The 19,476-nt window shown below is 35.1% G+C and overlaps 2 long non-coding RNA genes across 3 annotated transcripts; one reads left to right on the plus strand and one right to left on the minus strand.

Annotated features, from left to right (window-relative positions):
- The first annotated feature begins 1,116 nt into the window (after positions 1–1,116).
- On the plus strand, positions 1,117–15,910 carry LOC148781100 (uncharacterized). The gene is made up of 2 exons (XR_016061696.1): positions 1,117–8,507; positions 14,041–15,910. It is a non-coding gene; the product is annotated as an uncharacterized LOC148781100 (long non-coding RNA).
- On the minus strand, positions 1,373–11,209 carry LOC148781101 (uncharacterized). 2 transcript variants are annotated; one of them, XR_016061693.1, is made up of 2 exons: positions 10,595–11,209; positions 1,373–10,397 (listed from the first exon to the last, which is right to left on the minus strand). It is a non-coding gene; the product is annotated as an uncharacterized LOC148781101 (long non-coding RNA). The 2 variants fall into 2 exon arrangements; XR_016061695.1 differs by having other exon boundaries at positions 10,533–11,209.
- Positions 15,911–19,476: the final 3,566 nt, after the last annotated feature.

The raw sequence follows: 19,476 nt of genomic DNA on the forward strand, positions 1-19,476 counted from the left end.
AAAATTGTTTCATGCTCGGACGGCATTTTTACATATACAGTCCACAAAGTGTAAACCAAGATGGATGAAAATAGTGTTTCATCTAAAAATAATGGAAACTAACGCTTCAAATATTTTTTTATTAGAATTATTATTTTTAGTTTTTTAAATTTATTTATTTTTCATATTCATGATCTCTATGTTAAAGATTATATGTCCTTAAAAATTAAATCTTAAAATTCATCAAAAATTAGATTAGTTAATAGCCCCGCCCGGTATTGACAGCATAGAAACCGGGTCCTTTTTTATTGGAAAAGTGCAGCGTGTGTTATGGACGCACTTGTACAATTGCTTCCTCTGCCGCAGCTAGTATCTATCTTAAAAGATGAATATTAAAAGTCGGTGGTCCCACCAAAATGTATAAATTAACGGTCAAAACAACACGCCACAAGGTCCAAAACTTGTATTTATTTTTAAATTATTTGTTATTTTCATGTTCACCATGGTGTAGATTAACCCCTAAATTTTTTGGATCTAAAATCTATTTGTAAGATTGATTTCCGAGGGAGGACACACATGAATATATGAATGAGCGGACTCATAGAAACCTTGTACTTTTTTATTTAAAATTTTGGATCCATCCATTTATGACATATTTATGACATGATGATCATTTTCAAAGGAAACTTTTCGATTTTGAGTACTTAAACATCTAGATTATTCTCTTAAAATTTAGATCGTCCCTATGCAATCTAGGGAAGCCTTTTTTGAGGCACATAGAGAGTGAGAGTTAATATTTTATTTTATTTTTTATATTTATTTATTTATTTATTTGAGGATGGTTGACCATATTACATTCTAAAATTTAAGATTAAAAGATATCTATTGTAAAAAAAAATTTATATAAAGGTGAGATTCTAAACAATCAAATTAAGATGCATATCAAAAATTCTCTAGAAGAGATTGTTTGGATGCTCAAAATTCTTAGATTTCAACTCATGAAAATAATATTATATTTGATGAATTTTCAAGATCATCAGTTTACAAGATTTTACAATATTTATAAACCTGTTTAATTTGCACTATTTTTTTGAACTTTAAATCATATAATTAGAAATGAAAATGAATTTTCGGATTATCACAAGAATTTTCAATACTAGAGCAACATATTTCCATAGAATTTGAAAGTGCACTTTACTTTTTGATTGTTTAGCGCCTCAGCCTTGCAAACACACCCTTGTAGAGAGAGCGAGGAAATGAATATTTACTCCCGCGTAACCCTATTTAGAAAATCTTCTCTCTCCATGTAAAATCTTCTCTCTCCATGTAACCCTATTTAGAACTTTTAGAATTCTCTCTGCATATAACCTTATTTAGAGATCTTCCTACCTCTGTTTCAGATTAACCATCTTTCAGATCAACCATCTTTCAGATCAACCATGACAGATCAAATCTTTCAGATCAACCATGAAAAGGGAAAAATCAAGAAAGAAAAAGAGTTATGCTTAAAGTTGTCACGATGACACTCATGTTTGTTTCTCTGATATTCCTGATGATGTTATGCTCTGCATTCTTTCGGCCCTTTCCGTAGAATCGATATATAGGTTTAAATGTGTGTGTAAATCTATCCTCTCGCGAATTTACCAAAATCCACTCTCTCTCCTACCCTGTCTTCTAATACCTTTACCTTTGTCCACAGTCTTAAAAGCTTCTCCTTTCTTCGGAACTCTGATAAGTTCATCAAATAATATTCCAATGAAAGTAATGCGACCCTCCGAAGAAAAAGGGAATTTTCGACAGTTGGCTTGCAGCAATGGCATGGTGTGTTACACAAATCATGGAGATCCCAACATTTATATTTGTAATCATGTAACTAAGGAGTACGTGACCCTTCCAGAGGGACATCTTGCAGAAAACCTCTGCTATTTAGTTCCTGAAATTTCAGGGTTTTATTTTGATCCTGTTAACCACACATTCAATTTATTAGTCTACGGCAGTAACAATCACGCCATGTTCAGCTTTGCCACGAGACATTGGAAAGGCTTGCCAATGCCCATCTTTTGGTCTCGTACCATTTGCGTGCAAGGCACTTGTTACCATGTTTTCAGGGAAAGAGGCCAGAATCTTCTGTCTGCTATTTGGAGACACAGAATTTGGAACACATTCCTCTGCCACTGCAAGTCATGAAAAACTGTTTTAACACAATACAAAAATTGTTGGAGTGGGATGGTCGGGTGTGCTTGGTTCACAGGGCTGATGATAGCCAGCTCGATATATGGGGCTGATCGAGGATGGTAAATGGTGGGACAAAACATCTATGGGTCGAGAAGAATTGTCCCACATTGTCGTTCTATGTTTGTTGCTCGAGTTGATCATATGTATAGCAGAGTTGAGCTTTCTTTATATAAGAATGCGCATAGGAGAAGTAAAGCTAACTTGCGATTGCGATTTAAGTGGTGTGACTCCATCTGCTTAGATGGAATTTATCCATTTACACTGACACTCAATTATTTAGGCAGCTAACAATTGCTTTGATTTCGTTGTTTCGTAGGCAGTTATTGGCAGTTATGGGTAGCTTTGATTTTGTTGTTTCGTAAGCATAGTCTGTTATGGGTAGCAAAGAGCTCCAAATGACATATGGGGTACATTCAGTTAATCGAATCGATGAGACATTGAAAGCAACCAGAGGTTTTTGACAGTTAATCCTGATATACTCACATTGAAAATCAACAAGCACAAACCTCTAACCCTTGTACTATCCATTTTGGATGGAAACACTGACCTTATACTTCTGAATGACAATGGGGGAGTTTTGAACCTGTGAATGAAAATGAGGGGTGTTTCAACCTGAGCAGTTTGAGTTGTCCTTGTCCTCCTTGTTCTAGTGGAGGTGTGTTAAAGAGCAACTAGTTGACAACATCGCTTCCTTTTTTTTTCTGTACATGATGTTTGGTTACGCTACTTTCTTATTTATCGGCTCAAGGTAATTCAATTGTAATTTGATGGACATAATTACCCTGTTTTCCTTTCTCTTAAGCTTTTGGTTCAGTTTAAATATATGTAGTCGAAAATGAATGTTGAAATTTTGTGTTGCTATGTTATAATTCACTAAGTGTATACTTCTTTGCTTTTTTTGATTGATAGTGAATGCTTGTTATGTGAATTAATCTTTAAGATGGAGGTTTTTTTATAAATCAATTTGTATGCTTGTTCCTTGTTGAACTGAGTCTCAGTGTTATGGGCTTAGTTTTGGTTACTACAACAAAGGTTTGATGTGGTTCAAATTTAGTGTGTTGCAAAAACTAAGAAGGCATATGTAACCTATCATAAGCTTCTTTTCTTTTTTAATATTGGATTGAGTATGTTCCATAATCATGTTTAATTCAATTTTCCTTAATTGTCATTTAATCTTTTTGCCCATTATATGTAGCTTCTCTTTTTGTGCTTGAATGCATATCAATTAAATGAACGTGTAGTTCAATCACTGTAGACACTTTCTGAGCCTTAAGATGTAGTGGATAGTTCATCCTTTTTAACTTGTAATTTAGTTTAGCGATTTTCTGCATGAATCAAACTACAGTAATGTGATTCTTAGCTGCTCACTCTGGGAGCGTGAAGATCATATATCAACTAGCAGAACTATAGAATGGTGCAAATTTATTTTAGCATTTCTCTTTCCATCCACAACATATCATGTTGTCAATAGTAAAAATTTAAAATTGCAATAGAATGTCGCTAACAAATAAGAGCTGGGAATCGCCACTTTGAATTTTGACAAACAATCCGGACTTACATTTGGAGCTTATCATTAGGATCTGGTATCAGTTAGCAATCTTAATAATTTGAAGCAGCTAGTTTTTCCGTTCACTCACCAGGAACTTGAGGCTACAAAGCCCTTCACGGAGAAGGTTTGGACCATGGGAAAAGTTTGGGACAAGTGAATGGTGAAAGCAAGCATTGGTGGAAAGTTGATAACCATACCCTGAATTATGCATGAAAACAGCTTGACGAAGGACTCAATGAGAGGACATTCCTCTATAAGCATATCTGTTGCATTTCAGTCTTTGACAGCCGAAACCTTCGGCACTTAGAATGGCATAATGTTCTTTTCTGGGACACCAAACACTTGTTTTTCATGCATCACGCCCAAAAGAAATACCTAAATATCCTTCCCAAGTTCCAACTTGGCAATCGTGGTTTTTTGGTTGGGAATAGATACCATAGGGTATCCACCTTCCCTGTCAACCTTCGAAATCAAGTATTCAGCATATTGGATTTGTGCTTAACAAGTGAGGACGATAGTCTTTGCACCCCAATTGTGCCCTCACCCCTAGTTATATTCATAGTGGTTTTTTGCTTGAGAAAAACTCTTAATTGGGTTTAGGTGGTTCTTCAAGTTGCTAGTGAGTCTGCAACCTTTACCTGCATGCTTCAATATGTTTGGTTTCAGTATGGAGAGAGGAATGGGAAATTTTGGCATTGTCTTTGCATGTTTCTAATAATAAAGCAAACTGGTTGATGAAAATGGTCGAGTGGGAAGACCATACTTGGTTCATGGGTTTGCACAACGCAAAAAATGGTCAAGTGGGAAGACCATACTTGGTTCATGGGTTTGCACAACGCAAATTGGAGATCTGGGTATTGAGGAAGGAGGAGGAGAAGTGAGTGAGACCGTGGGAGTCACTGAAATATATCTTGAAAAAAGATTTAGCCAAAGGCCAGCATCATTCCTTATTTGTCGCTGAAGCTAAAAATATGGGTGTCTGCCTCTCTTCACAGTATCGAAGGCAATAGGAGGGAGTTTGACAGGGAACTCTTTCGGCATCCCAGCTGTAATGATGGTCCCTTGAAATTTCCCTTTTACACCAAGACTTTTCAGCTGTAACTACATGGGAAGCTAGTAGCTGGATGGAGTTTATAATCTTATGTTGTATTGATATTAGGCATAATTTTTATTTTCTTTCATATAATATAGAAGCGGGCCCAAACTGCATATCAAACTCAATTGCTCCCCATTTTGGGATGAAAAGCCTTCGCCCATACTTGTTCACCAGCGGAGATAGATGACTTGGAACTTGAATGTGGATGCCTTAGTCTGATTCCTTTGTCCCTCAATAAGAGAAGATGTGTAGGACACAATTTGGGTCGGCGAGGTTAGTTGACAAGATTTTTTCTTTTCGTTTTAGCTTATGTGTGCATCAATGACGGCATGGGGTGGTGATCTGTTAGTTATCTAGGTCGGGGCATTTGAATTGCAATTTCCTGGTGATTTTGGCTCTCGACATTAGTTTTTTAACGCAAAATTGGAAAAAAGTTTTGATATGGCCTGGTAACTATGTTGAAACTTTCGGTAGTCACATTCTTGTTTTTGGTTTTTGGTGTTTTCGCTCTTAGATAACATTTATTTCTGGTTTTGGGCTGTTGTAATGGATGCATTTCTTCACATATGACTGCTTTGTTTTTTTTTATTCCTTCATTATGTTAGAAGTGAATATGAAATTCATCAGAATTTATTCATGGGTATCTCATTAGTTAATTTAACATGAATATAGGTGGCTAATTTGTTAAACCTGGTGGTTATGTGAGTTCTTTGTTAAACCTGGTGGTTATGTGAGTTCGCGTTTTCCCCCCTCTATCTACAATACTTCACTAGCTATGCCAATCAGTTTGTAAATAATTTGTTGTTGTAATTTAGTGTCAGACATGTTATTTTAGTGTTTATCCACATTAATTTATTGTTTATGTGTATGTATGCATGGAGGTGTATAAATGTAGTTCAAACATTTTAGACCATGATTAGGCCATTAGCTTGTCAAGTAGTTCTGCTATTTTTTATGCGAATCTAACTGTGGTGAATCATTTCATATTTAAAAGCTGCTAAGATCATATGTTAGTAAGTGGCAACACAAACTAATGCAAGAGTTAAGAGTATCATTTCTTGCTTTGGTCAATCAAGTGATGCATTCTAGAAAATACTTGCAATGACACAAGTTGTTCCCCACTTTGTATTAGGTAGGTGCAATCATGGACTTGTCTGTTTTCAGTTCAATAATAGATATGAGATTCAAAACATTTTTCTGTAAATCATCAATCGATGTGCATTCAGAAGATGCCCTTCTTAAAGTATGCAAGTGATTTATTAGTAAGTTTCTGTAGGGACATGCTATCATGTCAAGTCTTTGGTCCTGAACCCCTAAGGATAGATTTAAGGAAAGAGAGAGAAGAGAGCGTGTGAGGAGCAGGGATTTGGAGTGACATGTTTGAGGAATTGAAGAACAGAAATGATAGTAACTAGGTGAAAACTTAAAAGTATTAGTGATGCAGAGTAACAGATGGGATGGATACTTTTTGTCTGCTTGGTTTAATTCTGCTATTTTGCTGGTGTTGACTGGGTTTTGATGCTTGATGGTAGGAGATAGATATGGTCCAATTATGGTGAATATGGTCCATACGAAAGAGATCTTTTTACAAAATAAAAATTGAAATAATGTGGTCTGATCATGTATAAAAGCAGAATAAACATCAATCTTCCTAAGATTATCAGGGTATCAGTGTTCACTCTTGAATATCGAAAGAAAAAACAAACAGATATTGGCAGCTGTTAGTTGATGAAAATCCACCATTACGATTGCTGCCATTGTACTTCTCAGATTTCCATTTTGTTGCTCACTTCATTGAAAATGTGCAGACTCATCAAGGCAACCAACTTAATGGAATTGAGAGTCTTTTGGACTAGGAAAGATTTTGCAGATAAAGTAAATGGAGTACGCAAGGTCAGAACCGGAGATATTGATATCTCAAAAACAAAAGGAAAAAGAAAAAGAAGCAAGATAAAGAGACTCAATTTTTTGCAAAACACATCTTGATGAACCTGATGAGCAGGGATGATCTAGGCCTACAATCCTAAGTCCATGAGGGCAGAATCCATCACAAAATTCTCGTTGGGTCCCGACTTTGAAATTCCTTTAGATAGTGTCAAATGGCTATGTGCCAAGGAAATTGGTAATCCCACTAGAGCCGATGTTATCATTTGGAGATAACATTAGGGGAAAAAAAAAAATTGGTACACAAGATCAGAGAAGTTAAGAATGCTATTCTCAAAGGAAGGCTGGGAAAAAAAAATGGTACACAAGATCGGAGAATGCCATTCTCAAAGGAAGGCTGTTATTAATTTTTATGAGGTCCTTGTGAAAGGCATATTTGGATCTGAAACTTACAGGTTTGTGCATATATGTATATGCATATATTCTGGACCTGGTAGGCATGATTACTGTCTAATGGATGCTTACATGTGTAATAACTATTATATGCATATGTGGGCTTGTAAATTTATCTGCATATGCATGTGTAATACATGCCCATGAATGGTACAAGTAAAACATAATCATCTGCACAACAACACAAATCAAATGATGTTTAGAAAAGTCACCTGGGCTTATAAAAGGATCGGATATGTATGTTGTCAGCAAACAAGATGGCTTCTTTGGTTATATGGTTTCCAATGCAAGATACAGCTTACTATCATCTTGTAATGAATATTGAGCTTGGGAAAACGAAATGTCTGACCTTTCATCTATGCTTAGTGCTCCTTGGTATGTCTTAGGTCTTGCACAAACCTAACAGTAAGGGCATTTGGTAAATATATCTGCAGATCCAAACCTAACAGTAAGGGCATTTGGTAAATATATCTGCAGATCCAAACCTAACAGTAAGGGCATTTGGTGAATATATCTGCAGATCCAAAAAGATGAAGGTTACACTCTCCCCCAAATTGTGGATTTTTGTGGTAAGGGCTCGTGGCCTCTGCTATGCGCACGAGGTATGTTCAAACTTCAGACAGTTGTTTCAGGTTCCAGGGGCAGTTGGGCTGTGGGGACTTCCATCGAGTGACATATTCCTTCTCAAGTTAGAGCTTCCAGCAAAAATCAAGCAATTTCGGGCCCTATAACAACAGGGCAAAACTCCAATGAACCCTGAAATGTTAGCAAACAAATATCCAAATAATCCCTGAATGTACTGCCCACACCCAATAGGCCCTGGTTGCCTAGAGAACAACAGTTGAAGTTTAGTTTTATTGCCCTAGCTTATGGGGCGAGCCAAAGATAGAAAACTATTACTTTTCCTTTTTAATATAAAGGAGCTTTGCTTGAGCACAAAATCAATTTACTTATATATATGACAGCAGCTGAAAAAAAATACATACCGAATGCCAAAAAGTTACTTTTTCTAGCTTTTTTTTTTTTTTTTTTTGAAACTGGTTACTTTTTCTAGTTTCTTAACAATCAATACACATACGGGCTTCATTTCTTGATGTTGGCATTTCTGAAGCCAAAATTGTGGTACTTTTCTTATTTCATTAATTTCAATCTAAGATATCAGCCTTGTACTTTTTGTTGGGAGGTTTGGGCTGGTCCCACCTGCATGTAGTAATGACAGGCACTCTGGCTTCAAGCAGGGGATGCTACTGGGTCCACATGGGCTGATACCTTGGCATGTGGTTGGGTCGTATGACTTGCAATGCGGCTGTGGTAAGCTGCGAAACCATGGTGTCAGTCAAAATGCCAGTTCATTGCAGCGCATGTGACTTAAACTAGCGAGTGATATGCAATGTTTTGTATATAACACTATATTGTGATGGTCATCTTATCTTTAGCTCTTCATTGGATTGTGATACTTGTGTTTTTCATATGCATGTGCTCCTACAAATTATCCAATCTAGGGTCTATTGAGATGCTTATAATTGTTGCAAGAAGGTGAGTGGTGGGGCTTGAGTTGATAATTTTGTTTAAACAGACAGGTTCCTGATAGTTGCATTTGAGTTATCAAGCCAAACTGCTCTCTGTTGTTAAGACATAGTAGACTATGAGTGATGTTGTATATATTGTTTGAATATCTTGATATCTCCTGTTGATTTCCCTTAAGGTCTACTATGGAAGAGTGTGAGGAACTTTGATCACCAGAGACATGTACTGCTCATTTGCTCACTAGGCTTGGACTTCTAGTTGATTGGGCTCCTCATTAGTTCCCACCTTTGTACTGGGAGATTCTACCTAGTCTGACACTCTCACCAATAAGAACTGATTCGAGTCATTTGTTGACCCTTGTTCTTGCAGTTTATTACTCTGATTCAAGGTTTTAAAAACTGGATGGGGTGGCCCCGAACCGGTCACCCACAGGGTTGGACCAGCTGATTTGGACCCCCTTAAGCCGGACCTAGCTGCAAGTAATTGAAATAGCCAAGAATTTTAAAATTAAAACTATGTAAATTTGTTAAAAAGAATATATGAATTTGCCACATGTTTTTCTTAAATTTTAAAAAATATGTAAACACTGGGAATTCGTATCTTAGGAACATTCTCGAAATTTTCCTATAGAGAGTATCCAAAATTTATTAAAGCATTAAGGGAGAAATTAAAATTTTATTAAGGAGAGTATCCAAAATTATTATTTGGAAACAAATTTCAATAACTTTGGTTTATTATTCAATGAGAAATCGATAGAGAAGCAGATTAGGTTTCCAAGGACTTACGTATGATATTTGTGTTTGTAAATTGTCAAATTGAATGAGTATTCATGCTTGTTTTCTATTAGTATTGGCAAAGACAGTCGCTGGAGATTAAATCTGTTTTTGTTCTTCTTGGAGTTATAAGTCTTATTGCTGTGGTTTTTGCCTGTTTTCAATACCTATATATGGCCATAAGTTATACCCAAAAAATACAAAACAACATATTTGAGAAGCAAAACCTAACCCTCGCAAGTATAGAAATTTTTTTCTGGTAAATTTTTGCAAATTATTGTTTTTCAACTAGGAAAAAATTTACACAAGGTTCGCACTGTAAATTTTAGAATTAAGGTGCACAAGCCTATTTTAATATTGGGGAACCATCTAAATTGATCATCTCAACATTGAAATGTTTGGATATGTCGGGAAAAAAGAAGTAGAAGAAAGATTCAAGGTACATCTTGCAACACATTATTCGGATTTGTTCATTTTCAAGATTTTCATGTATTTATAGATTTGATTGATTTGAATCATTTTTGGAGTTTAAATTCTTGCAAGTAGAGATAAAATGCATTCTCAGGCTACCTTAAATATGGACAAAGGGCTAGGCCAAATATAACCAAAGAAAAATAAAGACAAAAAATAGGGAAAATGTCTCCGTGGACCCCATTTTCAACTTGCATTTCTCCGTGAACCTAAAAATTTAAAACCTATCTGATAACTCTTCAAATAATTTTATCTATTTTTATTCCAACTTTACGTGTTTCAAACTCTTTCCTCTTGTGTTTTTCTTTTTAGAATGTCGAGGAGCTCACCGGAAACCTTGCGTTTCGGCCGCTTTTTTATATCAATGAACGCTTTGAAATGAATCTCAAGCATTGGACTTCATCACCATCCTGCAGCTGCTCTCCTCCTCCTAAGAAGATTAACAGAGATAGTGAGTGATGATAAATACTGTCAATCCCAGGCAGCCGTAAGAAAAAAAACATCACAACAACAATAATTGATGGAGCATGGGAACTATGAAGAAACAATTCAAGTTGTGAACCACTTCTTCTCTTCCTCCTCCAATCCTCTTCTTGATTTAGGAATTGACTCAAAACTAGCCCATGCCTCATTTTTGGGCCTCATTTGCTTGGGTGACATGCACTTTGCCCTCTCTCGCTATGACGATGCTATGAGTTGTTGCACCTCTGCATTGGCCCTTCAGAGGTGAATACTCGAAGACTCCGACTCTCGCTTGGAGATAGTTCAGGGGATCGAGAGGGGGACTGCTTTTCTAGGGCTGAGGAGGCAGGACAAGGTAGTCAAGATCGCCAAGGGCTTGGGATTCTTCTTGCAAATCCGGTTAAGATTCCGGCCAAAATGGTGGCCAGCCAAAAAGATTCAGTCTATGAAACCCTAAACCGGAAATTTGTGTGTTCTCCCTGCAAATCCCGATCAAGATGCCAAAACGGTGGCCGGCCATAAAGAGTTAGTCTGTGAAACACTAAACCGAAAACTTGTGGGTTCTCTTTGCAAATCTTGGTCACGATTCCGGTCAAAATGGTGGCCCGCCAAAAAGATTGAAATTTGTGGGTTCTCCATGCAAATCCCGATCAAGATTTTGGCCAAACTAGTGGACGGCCAAAAAGATTGAAATTTGTGGGTTCTCCCTACAAATCATGGTCAAGATACCGACCAAAATGGTGGCCGGCCAAAAATGGTTTTCGGCAAGCAGGTGGGGGGGGGGGGGGGGGGGAGATAGAGAGAGGGGTTTGGGAGGTTAATGGGGGAGAGAGAAAGGGAACACATTAAAAGAGAGAGGGGTTTAGAAACCAAGTCTTTTTTAGGTTTGTTTGGGTCAAAAAATTTAATAAAAAATAAATAAAATATGATTAGGGGGTTAGGAGATTTAATAGTGTGAGCTTTATGTAGTAAGATAGGTTTTGCAACTTAAGGTCAATAGAAAAATGAATGTTGAAAATGAAGTTTATGGAGATATTTTTTTAAAAAAATAAAGAAAAAAAAGCTTGGTTGGGCCGAACTAGGCTAGCCCTATCGTGGCCCTGGCTTGCCCTCGAGTTGTGTTAGCTATCCCCTGATGTGACCAATTTGAGCTTAACTTAAATAAAAAAACATTTTCAAAATGCGTTCTCTTCGAGCTTAACTTAAATAAAAAGACATTTTCAAAATGCGTTCTCCGTGGGCTTCAAAAAATATAACTTCAAGATTTAATGGAGACCGTCCAATTTTGAGGGGTCAAATTCAAGTATAAGGAACCAAGAAATTTTATTTTTATTTTGGAAATAATCATTCAAGATCATTAGGTGGTTATCAAACTCTCACATTTAAATATTCGGGAAAGGTTTCTTTACTTCCCCTATCCTTTACCGTCTGACCGTCCAAATTTGATCAAGAGAGCTCACTGACCATTTGATATTAGATCCGACATCGCAAATTATTTTGTTTTTATAATTTTTATAGAAATTGTATGAATATGAAATTTGGTGTGTGCCATTTTCTTATTGGGACGCACCTATAAAAAATATTAAAAATATTTTTTCGATAAAATATAATGATCAAAATACCCTTTGAAGCTTTTAGGGGTATTTTGGCAATTTTATTTTATTGAAAATATTTTTTTTATATTTTTTTTCTAGTGCGAGTTTAATAGAGGAATGGACGTACAAAATTTGGTGTTAAAATAGTTTATAGAAAAAAAATTAAAAATAAAATAGTATAGAGACGTGACATTGTGATTGAGACAACCTTAGCCCTCCATTCAGAATAAATGGTTGGATAAGGGGAAATATTTTATGCGGTAGGAGAAGCAGAGAAAGCTTGCCCTAAAGATTCTCCCAAGTATGTCTTCTGCTTGAGGGAGTAAATGTACAACGTAAGCCTACAGGACCACATACATGGGCTCAAAGTTATCAACCAATTTAAAGTGAAGTATCTATGTGCTTTGTGTCAATAATGGACGGCTGTGGCAGGCTTCTTATTGATTGTTGTGCTTCAAAGTCTTGGACTTACATTTTAGTAAAGCCCTTTTAGAATTAAATAAATTCTGGTTTTTGGGCTACATGGGGACAATAGTTTCTGGAGAAAATCACTCGCATAACCCTTCTAATTCATGTTATTTAAAACTTATCCAAAATTTTCTTATTTTTATGTTCGTACCTTTCTTTTCCCAATTTTTTTAAGAAGACTAAATTTCTCATATTTTAGATTTTCAATATTCAAAATTATACAGTTTTTTAATTTAGTTGTTTTTAATAATGGTTAGATTTTGAATATCAGGCATTTTTTCAGCCCAAAAGTTTCTTATTATTTGCCATTTTGGGTTTAGAAGTCCAAAGTTTTGTGAAAAATAAGAAATTCAAGCTAAAAATTTTCAGATATTAAAATTCTGAAAATTATAAAAAATAATAATTAAATATCAAAATTGTATAGTTTGATCTTTGAAGATTCGAAATATGAGTAATTTAGTATTTTAAAAAATTTGAGAAAAACAAAAAGAAAATTAGATAAATTTTTAATAACATAAATTATGGAGAATGTATGCATAATTTTCTCTAGTTTATGCTCTTTTTGTGTTTGTAAATTATTGAATGAGTATTCGTGCTTGTTTTCAATTGCCACTCACAAAGATGTAGTCTACGGCAGCTAAAATCATTTTCTTTTATTTTTCTTTTGGAGCTATAGTTTTGTTGATGCGATTCGTGCTTGTTTTAGATCATTATATGGCCATAAGCTATGCCGATCAAAATAAAAAATTTCTATTAGAGAAGCAAAACTTTTGTAAACATTGAAAGAATCACTTGTATGATCTAGTCGGAGTATATAATAATTTTTTTTCTAAATTATTCTTTCTATAACAGAGGTTTGATCTGGTTCAAATTTGGTGTGTTGCAAAAACTAAGAAGGCATATTATAGGCTTCTTTTCTCTTTTAATCTTGGATTGAGTATGTCCCAAAATCATGTTTAATTCATCAATGAATATTGCTCCTGCAGTAAATCACTGACTAGTTTCACCTGAGCGAACCCCCACCCTCTTCTCTCTCTCCTCTACGCATATCTCTAGTGCTTGTGTTGATAAGTTCCGCATTCTAAGTGTTTTCTTCAATTGTAATTTAGTCTTTTTCCCCATTATATGTAGCTTTTTTTTTTTTTGTGCTTGAATGCATACTTAAATTGCTCAATCATTTTAGACACTTTCTGAGCCTTAAGATTTACTGGATAGTTCAGCCTTTAACTTGTAATGTAGTTCAATCATTTTCTGCATGAATCAAACAACAGTAATGTGATTCTAATTGCTCATTCTGGAGTGTGAAAATCATATATCAACTAGCAGAGAATGGTGCAAATTTAGTTTAGCACTTCTCTTTCCATTCACAAGATATCGTGTTGTCAAGAGTAAAAATCTAAACTTGCAATAGAATGGTGCTAACAAATAAGAGCTGGGAATTGCCACTTTCAATTTTGGTAGACAATCATAGATTTACATTTGGAACTTACCATTAGGATCTGGTATCAGTTGGCAATCTTGTTAATTTGAAGCAAGTGGTTTTTTCAGTTACTCACTGGGAATTTGAAGCAAAAGCTTCATGGAAAAGGTTTGGGATCGCAGGAAAAGTTTGGTATAAGTGAATGGTGAAAGCAAGCAATGGTGGAAACTAGATAACCAGATCCAGAATTATGCATGAAAACAGCTTGATGAAGGACTCAATAAGGCATATCTGTTGCATTTCAGTCTTTGACAGCCAATTAAATCCTTGCCTGTAAGTGAATGGTGAAAGCGAGCATTGGTGGAAACTAGATAACCAGATCCAGAATTATGCATGAAAACAGCTTGATGAAGGACTCAATAAAGCATATCGGTTGCATTTCAGTCTTTGACAGCCAATTAAGTCGTATAAGCATATCTGTTGCATTTCAGTCTTTGACAGCCAAAACCTTTGACACATAGGATGCATTTCAGTCTTTGACAGCCAAAACCTTTGACATATAGGATGGAATAATGTTCTTTTTTGGGACACCAAACACATGTTTTTCATGCATCACACCCAAAAAAAATATCTAAATATCCTTTTCCATCTTAGCAGTGTGGTTTTTTTGTTGGAAATATATACCATAGGGTATTGGCCTTCTTTGTCAAGCTTGAAATCAAGTATTCAACATATTGGCTTTGTGCTTAACAAGTGAGGACCATAGTATTTGCACCCCAATTGTGCCCTCAACCATAGTTATATTCGCACAGTGGTTTTTTGCCAGTAATAAGTATGTGGTTGATTTAAATAATAATAAAAATCTAATTTGTGTACTTGTATATTTTTTTTTGGATTTATGTGTAGGAACTATCTTGGTGGTTTGAGGGACTATGTTATTAAAGTTATACCTCTAATAGGATTTGGAATATATATATAAGAAGAATGGAGTACATAAATATACTATGGACTATCATATTCTAGCACTATTTGAAGGTGTACCTTACTTTGATTATTAAGGGCCTGAGCCTTATACAAATCACACCCATCTTTAATGGGCTGAGCCTTATACAAATCACATCCATCTTTAATGGTTGCGACATGTATCGAGCCAAGGCTCTAAACAATCAAAGTAGAGCGCGTCTTCAAATAGTGTGAAATGTGGTTTCAATACTGGAAATCTTTGTAATAGCGTTAAAATATATTTTCATCTCCAAATATAAAATTTAAATCTTCAAAAATAGTGTAGATCTATGAAAATCTTGAAAATTGATGGTCAAAAATTTAAAGCTTAAAAAATAGTGTAGATCGAGCAGATTTATGAAAATATGGAAAATTGATGGCCTAAAAATTCATTCCAAGATGGAGTATTTCAAAAACTTGAAATCCATGTTTTTCTCATGTCCATTCATTTTGAGGTCGAGATGATCAATTTGATGATATTTGCGCCACAAACCTACCCCTTTTAGTGAAGTTTCGATGTGCACTCTGAATTAATTGTTTAGAGTCTTGGTTTTATATAAACTTTTTCATCTTTAATAGCTACCATTTTTTTCTTTTTTGGATATTAAAAGATGGCACAATATTCATATTCCACCCATGATATCATTTACTAATGGAAAATTGTTTTACACGGGTTGGACTCCATTTATACAATATGCAGTCTAGAGGTATAAACCATCCATTTTAAAGATGGACGCAAATAAGTGATTCATCTAAAAGCAATTGTAACCAACGGTCCAAAAGTTTTTTTAATATAATTATTATTTTTAGTTTTCAATTATTTGTTTTATATTCATGATAATGTCAAAGATTATATATTTTCAAAAAATTAGGATCAAATAATATTAAAAAATTATATTTAGTACCAAGCCCGCATTTCTACCATACGTGGTCGCACAAAAACCGTGTCCTTTACTAATATCCAAACTCAATAGAGGAGAGATATAATAGCCAAAATTGAGCGGAGGGAAGAAGAAAAAAAAAATATTAACCCAAACCTAAGAATAAGAAAGACGATAAGTACAGTATATCCCAATGGTTTAAAACACGGATGGGTGACCCGGATCGGGCTTTTAAAAAACCGATCCAGATCGGCAAATTAGCGATCTGGATCCGGAATCGGGTGAATCGGTCAGAATAAAGCTTAAAAAAAATCCGAGAAAATTATTAAAATTCATTATAAATATTGTTTTTTAGGAATTCAATAAGAAATGAGGCTCCATTAAGAATTTTCATGTTTTTGAATGTATATGCAAATATTGATATGTTCTTTCTCTGCATGAACCGCCATTCAACATTTAATTTACATCACACAAAAAGATGAACATATAATTATCATGGAATAAGTATATCAACATACATGGACTACAATAAAGCATAAAATTAGTAACAGATGATCTAAAAATAAAATGATAGACGACGTTATTGTTCTTCTTGGTCACGTTGGTGCCATTGATTGAATTCGTTTAACAATTCATTGATTCGATCTAAAAACGAATCATCGATATTAGCAGGCGTCTGACTATTCCCAAATCCTTGAGTGTTAGTGTTTTGTTGTGTTCCCAATCTAAAATCCCCGAAGATTGTCCATCCTTCATGCTCACCTACACTGTCGTGCTCATCCCTACACTGTTGCAGTTGGGACTCGATATGTGAATAATATGGCTGGGATAGGGTGGCCTCAGAATCATCATCTCTCTCATTTTCTCTTTGAATAATATGGATTAAAAAAAAAAAAAAACAAATTTTCAAAAAAATCGATCATGGATTAAAAAAAAAAAAATCACAAATTTTCAAAAAATTCTATTATGGTTTACAAAAAAAAAAATTCGATTATGGATTAAAAAAAAAAAATCACAAATTTTCAAAAAATTCTATCATGGATTACAAAAAAAAATTCGATCATGGATTAAAAAAAAAAAATCACAAATTTTCAAAAAATTCAATCATGGATTACAAAAAATTCGATCATGGATTACATAAAATTCGATCATGGATTACATAAAATTCGATCATGGATTACAAAAAAAAACAAACAAAAAAAAACAAAAAATTCAATCGTGGATTACAAAAAAAGAAAAAAACAATTCGATCATGGATTACAAAAAATTCAATCATGGATTACAAAAAACTCTATCATGGGTTACAAAAAAAGCAAAAAACAAAAAATTCGATCATGGATTACAAAAAAAAAAACAAACATTTTGATCATGGATTACAAAAAAAAAACAAACATTTCGATCATGTATTACAAAACATTCGATCATGGATTACAAAAAATTCTATCATGGGTTACAAAAAAAAAAAAAAAAACAAAAAATTCGATCATGGATTGTAAGAAAAAAAAACAAACATTTCGATCATGGATTACAAAAAATTCGATCATGGATTACAAAAAATTCTATCATGGGTTGCAAAAAAAAAAAAATTCGATCATGGATTACAAAAAAAAAAAAACAATTCGATCATGGATTACAAAAAAATCGATCAAGTATTATAAAAAAATCTATCATAGATTACAAAAAAAATAAAAATAAAAATAAAATAAAAAAATAAAAATTCCGTACGGGACTCACCGACGGACTCGCCGATTCCGTACAGTGAATCGGCGAGTCGCTGTACAGAACCGGACGATTCCCTTTCTTTTCGTCGATTCGATCCGTCCATGGCGATTTCCGAGTCGAACCGAGCGACTCGGCGTTTTTTTAAAGACTGTATCCTCATCAAATATCAAAATAAAGATATCCCACTTCAAACATATTAACTTCAAATCTTAATTTGTTCTATCTCTATCTTATTAACATATATGTATCCCGCTTCTGCGTCTTTCCTTAAATCTTTCTCCAATATTCAAACCTCCTTAAACCTCTTCTCTCCATCTTCAAACCTCTTCCCCCTCTAAAATTATAACCATGTTAAAACGAGGAGGAGATGAAATTTCTTCTCCTGTTCCTGATGACATTGTATTCCTCAATCTATCGGCTCTTCCTGTAGAATCCATATACAGATTCAAATGCATGTGTAAATCATGGCAACAACTTCTTTCTTCTCCAGAATTAACCCGAATCCATTGTCTCTCCCCCACCCTACCTACCTTCCCACACCTTTGCCTTGGTCTCAGCATCCATCCTCTGGTTTCGTCTTTGTTCAAGACCCCAAGAACTTCACCAATAAATATTCGAGTGAACCCCCTCTATTTGTAAGACCACCTGCAGGAGAAGGGTGTCTCCGTCAATCGGCTTGCAGCAATGGCATGGTGTGCTACATAACCGAAAAAAACACTGATCTCATTTTTGTGTGTAATCCCATAACCAAAGAATATGTTGTTCTTCCACGATAGGGCAGTTTCCTTATCAGAATTATAGGATTTTATTTCAACCCTCTTAACTATCATTTCAAGGTATTAAGGAGGTTCAGGACTTGTGCTCCCACTTCTATCTTCCAGCATGAGAATAATAAGAAGGATGCCATTTTCAGCTCGGCGACAGGGCGTTGGAAAAGGGTTGCACACTTTCCAGCAACCGTGATTTCGATGGAACGACCAATTTGTGTTCGCAATGTTTGTTAAGAACGTTTGTTTGGACTGTCACAATGATTGGAGCCCCATTATCCTGTTCGCCTTTGATATGGAGAGTGAAAGATGGGAACCCATTACTCTTCCTTCACATATCACAAGTATCACGAGTTATAGGTAACTGGTCTTTTGAATTAATGGAGTGGGAAGGCCGGGTGTGCTTGGTTTCCATCCTGAGGGAGTACGAATCCTATCTCAAGGGTAAGGAGTATGAATTTGTGATGCGGTGCCTGATCAAGGATAATAATAGATGGGAGAAAGTTATCACAACTCCTATTGACAGGAGTTTAGCTTCTCGAACGACTGCTAAATTCCATATAGTCTCACATCACAATTCTCTCTTTGTTGCTCCAGTTGATTCGAGCACCCTTAAGCTCAAGTTTTCGTTTTACAACAATTGCCAAAGGATAACAGGGCAATTCAACTGGCAGGACCAAAATTTCATATCTACAATTTCTCCGTTTACCCCAAATCTCTTTCGCTGTAATTACTTGGACTGCCAATTATGTCCTGCCCATCCTTTGTGTTCAAGTGGAGGTGTCTCAAGGGGTAGTTTTATGGCAATATTGATTTTGCCTTCTTTTTTTTGTTGCAGGAAGTTTTTTTTTTTGGGGTAAATTATGCATGGTGTTTGGTTATGCTACTTTTGTATTTATGAAGCTCAGAGCAATTCCATTGTGATCTTCTACGGGTTGCATATTCTATGATTTGATTTTTAGTTTAAATGTAGCTTTTCTTGATAAGCTTTTGGGTTAATATTTGTACTTGGATTTGATGTTGAAATTATTTGTGTTGCTATTTTAAAATCAATTAAATATATGCAACTTTTACTTTTTTTTGTTAGATACTGAATGCCTATTTTTGTGAATTAACTCCAAGTGGTTTTAGAGAACTCAATATGAATGCATGTTTTCATCTTTATTTTGGGAGATAGTGAATTCCTCATTTT

The sequence above is a fragment of the Amborella trichopoda genome, chromosome 8, assembly GCF_054954075.1.
Source record: "Amborella trichopoda isolate Santa Cruz 75 chromosome 8, AtrichopodaSantaCruz75HAP2 v2.0, whole genome shotgun sequence".
Lineage (NCBI taxonomy): Eukaryota > Viridiplantae > Streptophyta > Magnoliopsida > Amborellales > Amborellaceae > Amborella > Amborella trichopoda.